Source organism: Girardinichthys multiradiatus, chromosome 2, assembly GCF_021462225.1.
Source record: "Girardinichthys multiradiatus isolate DD_20200921_A chromosome 2, DD_fGirMul_XY1, whole genome shotgun sequence".
Lineage (NCBI taxonomy): Eukaryota > Metazoa > Chordata > Actinopteri > Cyprinodontiformes > Goodeidae > Girardinichthys > Girardinichthys multiradiatus.
The window spans coordinates 23,981,060-23,988,896 of record NC_061795.1 but is presented as its reverse complement, the minus strand read 5'-3'; positions in this window follow the sequence as shown (position 1 = coordinate 23,988,896).

Sequence of the window (7,837 nt, the reverse complement as noted above, 5' to 3'; positions counted from 1 at the left end):
TTGTGCCTCTGATTTGAGAAATATGTTGCTCAGCTGAATCTGATGCAGATAATAACATGTTGAGGGTGAAGCGCAACAGCTGGGCTTGTTTAGGCAATGAATCAATTAGAAAAGGCTGCATTAGGATTGTGATAAACTCAGCACTTTGGGGACAAATTTAATGCAATACTCAGGTGAACGCTGTGAGTTGGAAACCACACCAGCTTGGGTTCTAGATTCACATAGCAGGCTGTGTAAATACACGGTGATCATAGGTTCGTGGTTGCGTGTTTATTGCAACCACGAGATTAAAACCCTTGTAATAAATACTTTGTGATAGTATAAAAGCTTAATCTGTGTAAGGTAAAGATTTAGGCTATATTAATTAACTTGTTTTCAGATGTAATAATATCTATCTGTCTGTCCGTCCATCTATCCAGTGAGCTCCCACCTGCACTGCTTGCGTCAAAGGAGAGAGAGGTCTTCTCCTCAAAGTTTGCCTTCACGCCCAACACCACTCTAGTTTCCTACCTCCCAAAGAAAAACAAGAATGTAGTTCTTCTGAGCACACTGCACACAGATGGTGACATTGGCGATTGTGAGGACAGGAAGCCAATCATCATTCTAGACTACAACCGCAACAAAGAAGGTGTGGACAACCTGGATAACGTGATTGGAACATATAGCTGCAGAAGAATGACTGCCCGCTGGCCCCTGGTCATCTTTCACAACATCATTGATGTTTCCTCCTACAATGTCTTTGTGATTTGGAGAGAGATCAGCCCAACCTGGATGTTTCATAAGCAGAACAAGAGGAGGTTGTTCCTAAAGCAGCTAGGAAAGGCACTTGTAACTCCACTCATTGAAAGAAGGAAGAACCCTCAGCAGCAGTTGTGAAAGCTATTCAGAGTGCAGGAGCTCCTGATCAACCTGAGGATACATCTACCACAGCCACTTCCCCAGCTAGGGCAAGTAAGAGGAAGAGATGTCAGTTCTGCCCTCAAAAGAAGGACTGTAAAACACATACTGTGTGCTGCAGATGTAAGAAATATATCTGCAAGGGCTGTGCACTTGTATACTGCCCTACATGTGCTAATTAGTTGAATGGGTTATGTTATTTTTCATATTTTTGTATTGTACATTGTCTTAAATTGTTCACTGGAGAAAAAAAATGAAACTGAGTCATTGGGCTGAATAAAAATGTATTCAAAACTCCTTTTTGCACATTTTGTTTCCTTTTCTTAAGCTATAGAAATTCAGGTGAAGAGGGAAAACTCAAGTATTCACACATTTTGAGCTCAATGACAATATGCAAGATGAAATTTGGTGTTTAATATTCAGTTAAGCTGTTTATGTTGGGGGTTTAGTGAAGATGGGTCATTTTGACCCGGAGGTCACAGGGTGTATACAGAAAATGAGGACAACAGGAGGGTTAAGATATTTATGTTGCTTCCCTGTATTTCTCCATGTACCTGCTCATCTGTATAATTAGTCTCCCTCCTTCAGTTGCTCTGCATTTTCCTGCCACCTGCTGCACCAGATTTTATCTGATTGGCTAGTTAAATGGTCTATTCTCCACTCTTCCTCTATATTCATACTCTCTGGTTTCTATTGCTCACCACCAGTGTTGGGAATGTTACTTTTAAAAAGCACTTAGTCATAGTTACGAGTTACTTCTTCCAAAAAGTAACTGAGTTAGTCACTGAGTCACTCCACTATAAAAGTAATAAGTTAACAGGGAAAGTGACTAGTATGTAACTTTTTTTAAGTTTAAATATGTCTACGAATATAGATTTTTTTCTAAGGTTTTACAAGCCACTTGCACGAAGTGAAATTGCATAGACAAGTAGCCTACTTACACTGAACTTTTAAATATTTACTTCACATGTACCTTCTTGACTTTTACCTCAAAGAGAATAAAGTAGTGTCTGTACTTCCACTTTCAAAATGCATTCTTTCCCCTTCGGACCCGCCATTGTTGCAGCTTACATCTACTAGTTTGCCTGAGTAGGGCTACTGTGTGCATTTGTAGTTTGTGTGTTAACTGAACATTGCCTCTGATTGGCTAACAATGAAAGCTGACTCTACATTAGCCAATCATAATCACTTGTGCGATTGTCTTGGCCCTCGCTCTTCCATTCTCCAAAGAAAAAAAGCTTAGCTCCTCTGGTTGTGAGCCACATGAGTAGCTTTAGTTTATAATGCACCCCGTTTAATTGACGTAACGGTAATGGCGTTGTATCGCTGAACAAAGTAATTCGTTTGAATACCCCTTACTGAAAAAAGTAACGCTGTCAGTAACACCGTTTATTTTAAGGCTGTTATTCCCATCACTGCTCACCGCTGGATTATACGATTTATCATGCCCAGCCTGTTGTTTACCTGCTCCTTCTCCTTTACCTTGCCTATATTCTTTGTCCTACCATTACCTGTAAGTTTGCCAGCTTTCACTACTAAATATCTGTACTTACCATGCTGCTTCTATGCTCTTGTCTGCACCTTGGTCAGACTAAAACCCAGCCATACATGACAGAAGGATCCAGTCCGAAAAAATGACCAAGGGGACAATCTAGCCTTGAAACTGGCCCAGTGGATCCAGAGGACGTAGAGATCCTGCCATCTCCATTCCTGCTCAAGAAATTGCAGCGGGTTTTTTGGGACTCTAGGCTGACGATTCTACCTTTGGAATTGCCTTGCGGCGGTATATCTCCTCTCTGCATCCTCGAGGTAAACCGCAAGCCTGCCACCTGACGAAACCAGCTTCTCCAGCCTATCTAGCTGTTGGAGCCTATGCTAGATGCCTTGCTCTCTCCCCCCATTCTTCTGGCTTTCACGTTGTTTTCAACGGTTCCAACGCAGATCTCAAGGGGCTCGTCGATGGTTCCAGCATTGGTCTTCAGGACCTTGTCAAGGGTTCCACTGCAGATTCGTGGGTTACATAGCCATTCTCCAGAGCTTCATTGTGGGTTCCGCTCCCCAGGAATCCTTCGTGGGTTCCACAGCCTTCTCCAGAGCTCTTTGTGGGTCTCACTGCCGTTCTTCAGAGCTCCATCATGGTCTCCAGTCTCCAGAGCTCCACCGTGGTCCCAAGCTTCCAGAGCTCCACCATGGTTTCAAGTCTCTATGGGATTGACCTTCAGCCAAGGTTCTCAGAGGGTCCTCTACACTGTGTGGCCAACCTTCAGGCCCGGGGTCCTCTACACCTCTCAAGTGAAATCCTGAAGGATTCTTTGCCATCAACCCCCAGGTTTCTTTTGTAGGTTCTCCCAGTTCCTGGCCAATCTCCAGACTTACCATGCTGTTGGCCTCCTGGGCTTTGCCACCGTCACAGCCAGTCTTCTAGGCTGAGTTCTCCATGGGTTCTCCATGCTCCCCTGCTGGCCGTCCAGGTTCCTGCACCTCTGCCACCATGAGTCTCTAGGCCTCCTGAAGTGCTGTGTTGACCTCCAAGGCTTCACCTCTGATCTCCAGGGTCTGTGTGAACTTTGTGCCTACTCTGGCTGACCTCCCAGTCACCCTCCTGAACTCTTGTTTTGTGTATTTTTTTTTTTTGTTATTCTATGATTTTCATTGCTCACTACTCGATCCTACTATTATGGATCATGCCCATCCTGTTGTTTACCTGCTCCATGTCCATTACCTTGCCTATGTTTATGTCCTACCGTTACATGTAGGTTTGCCAGCTTTCACTTTTAAACATCTGTACTTGCCATGCCGCTTCCACGCTCTTTACTGCACATTAGTCCACGTAAAACCCAGCCATACATGACAGAGGCGTCTGTCATTTTCAGATCTCTTCAGAGATGTTCAATTGGATTCAAGTCTAGACTCTGCCTTGGCCTTGGGACCTTCAATGCAGTAGATATTTTTTCTTCATGCATGGTTTATATATATCTATATCTATCTATATATATATATCTATATGTATATATAGATATATATACACTGCTCAAAAAAATAAAGGGAACACTCAAAAAACACATACTAGATCTGAATTAATTAAATATTCTCATTGAATACTTTGTTCTGTACAAAGTTGAATGTGCTGACAACACAATCACACAAAAATTGTCAATGGAAATCAAATTTATTAACCAATGGAGGCCTGGATTTGGAGTTACACACAAAATTAAAGTGGAAAAACACACTACAGGCTGATCCAACTTTAAAGTAATGTCCTTAAAACAACTCTAAATGAGGCTCAGTATTGTTTGTGACCTCCACGTGCCTGTATAACCTCCCTACAACGCCTGGACATGGTCCTGATGAGACAGCGGATGGTCTCCTGAGGGATCTCCTCCTAGACCTGGACTAAAGCATCCGCCAACTCCTGGACAGTCTGTGGTGCAACGTGACGTTGGTGGATGGAGCGAGACATGATGTCCCAGATGTGCTCAATTGGATTCAGGTCTGGGGAACGGGCGGGCCGGTCCATAGCTTCAGTGTCTTCATCTTGCAGGAACCGCTGACACACTCCAGCCACATGATGTCTAGCATTGTCCTGCATTAGCAGGAACCCGGGGCTAACCGCACCAGCATATGGTCTCACAAGGGGTCTGAGGATCTCATCTTGGTACCTAATGGCAGTCAGGCTACCTCTGGCAAGCAGCCCTCCAAAGAAATGCCACCCCACACCATTACTGACCCACTACCAAACCTGTCAAGCTGAAGGATGTTGCAGGCAGCAGATCACTCTCCACAGTGTCTCCAGACTCTGTCACGTCTGTCACATGTGCTCAGTGTGAACTTGCTTTCATCTGTGAAGAGCACAGGGCGCCAGTGGTGAATTTGCCAATCCTGGTGTTCTCTGGCAAATGCCAAGCGTCCTGCACAGTGTTGGGCTGTGAGCACAACCCCCATTTGTGGACGTCGGGCCCTCATACCATCCTCATGGAGTCGGTTTCTAACCGTTTGTGCAGACACATGCACATTTGTGGCCTACTGGAGGTCATTTTGCAGGGCTCTGGCAGTGCTCCTCCTGTTCCTCCTTGCACAAAGGCGGAGGTAGCGGTCCTGATGCTGGGTTGTTGCCCTCTTACGGCGTCCTCCACGTCTCAAGGTGTACTGGCCTGTCTCCTGGTAGCGCCTCCAGGCTCTGGACACTACGCTGACAGACACAGCAAACCTTCTTGCCACAGCTCGCATTGATGTGCCATCCTGGATGAGCTGCACTACCTTAGCCACCTATGTGTGTTGTAGAGTCAGTCTCATGCTACGAGTGTGAAAGTACCACCAACATTAGAAAGGGACCAAAACATCAGCCAGAAAGCATAGGTACTGAGAAGTGGTCTGTGGTCCCCACCTGCAGAACCACTCCTTAATTGAGTGTGTCTTGCTAATCGCCAAAGATTTCCCCCTGTTGTCTATTCCATTTGCACAACAGCATGGGAAATTGATTGTCAATCAGTGTTGCTTCCTTAGTGGACAGTATGATTTCACAGAAGTTTGATTTACTTGGAGTTATATTGTGCTGTTCAAGTGTTCCCTTTATTGTTTTGAGCAGTGTATATAAGGCTTATTTTTATATATATATATATATATATATATATATATATATATATACCAGCCAGACTACTATAGCTTCTGTGACCTTTACCAATTCCCCATCAGCCATGGTCTCTTATAGGTGTGCACTGGTCTTTCCTCCTTCTGATGCAACACTGTTGTATTGACCTTCATTGACTGCTTGTCAAAGGTGGTTCATCTGGTCCCCCAGAAAAAACTCCTTTCTGCCAAAGAACTCACTGGGTTCCTGGTGTGTGAGGTTTTCCATCTTTACAGATTGGCTTTTGACATTGTTTCGGACCGTGGTCCCTTATTCATCTCGCAGTTTTGTAGGGAGTTCTGCAACAATTCCGCAAATTGATGGTTAAACAGATAGAATAAGATGGTGGAAACCAAGTGTTGCATCCTTTGTGAAGGTGACACCATCAAGTGGTCACATAATCTACCTTGGGTTTAACACACTATCAACATGCTTCCACACTGTATTCCAGCTGCTGTAAAGGTAAATGGCGCCCTGTCTAATAGATTCAGATTAGAATGCGGCTGTAAACAGGGTTGCCCTTTATCACCCCTGCTATGTGATATCAGTATTGAGCCCTTGGCACAGTTAATCAGAGACATCTATGACATCAAAGGGATCAACATAAATGGGGAGCAGCACAAAGTGTCCATATATGCAGATAAAGTGATATTATACCTGTCTAATCCTTAATCTACAATCCCTGCCCTTAAAAAACTAATTTCTCAATACGGTTATCTTTCTGATACAAAGTTAATTTAGACAAAACTCTAGCTATGGATATGGGGGGGGGAAATACTACAAAGTTTTAATGACCATAGTGGGTTCAAATGGCCTAAAAGCGGCATTAAATCTCGGTATTCAAATTCCCCTGTCAGTTGAAAATCTTTACCATGTAAACAATGGGATTGTGATTGAAAAGATTAAGAAGGATCTGGAGCGATGTCGGGTAGAAAGCTTACGTATGAATTTGCTGTCCAGACTTTTTTTTTACCTCTTTCAGGCGTTACCAGTAAATGTGCCTAGCTGTATTATTGCCCAATTAGATAAACTCTTCTCCAAATTTATTTGGCCAGGAAATGGCTCAATATTGAAAAAGTATTGAAAAAGTATTTGCTAAGCCCCTTGATTCTCTGCCTTTTTACAACATCTCCCTAAAAGACCTCAGTATGAGCATTTGGACCAGGGCTTCGCTTTTAATTTGGCGGCGAATAAGACAGGCTTGTAGATTTCCAAAAGAAATCTATGCTTATCAAGTATTTGTTTATTGCAAGGATAGCTGATAGGGGTTTTAGCAATTGGATAACATACGGTCTCAGCAAACTGCACAATGTAATCACAGACGGATACTTAAAATCATTTGAACAGTTAAAGAAGGAATTTCAGCTTCCCTGTAAAGATGTCATCAGATATCTACAACTTAGGAGCTTCTTGACAAAGCATAAATAATGGAATATGATACTGCACCTCTCCCCAGTTGTGGTGACCAATTCAAATTCATGGAGAGAGTTTAAGTGGAAGGTTATTATATGCTTTTGTAGGACAACAGAAATTGTGGCCAAAATTAATCCTGAAAGATCTGACACCTGCTGGCGGAACTGTGGCGCACATGCTGGGAATCATACCCATATCTTTTGGACTGGCCCAATCATTAAATCTTTCAGGGATGTTGTGCTTGCAGCGCTGAACTCAGTATTTCCCAAACAATCCAACGTTGGCCATCTTAGGGGCTATCCCTATTGACTTGTTGGAAACAGCAAAAAATCTATTATGAATTCTGTTGACTGCGGCTGTTAAATGCATCACCATCAATTGGCTGAGCTCAGATCCTCCCACCTATGACAATTGGATTGACAAAAAAAGAAAACATGCTTCCATCTAGTGCCACCAGTCTTTCTCTATTTTACATGGTTTATAGATTTCAGACATTGTCCATGAAAGTCCATAATTCCCTCTGCCCATGCACCAGTTTTGCATTGTCAACATGTCAGGAGTAAAGCCAGTAAATGCCTTCTCACCAATTCAGCTGTCTACTTAAGGGCAGCTTCCTCACTCTCCAGCTCCACAGTACATACATCACCTGGCAGAAGGTATGGTTGTCCACCTGAAACATTTCCCTTAAATTGGAATGCAAGAAGCTTGCTCCTCGGTTCATTATCCACATCCCAAACACCAAAGTTTTATACCTAGTGGCTGTTTGACTGCAATTATCCACCCTAGTGGATAAAAAAGCTCTGTAAATAATTTTCTTTTGGCATTTTATTTAGTACCAGCTCTGTTAGCTCTTGTGCATGATAAACTGGCACAAACAAGACAATAAAACTCAGGAGACTT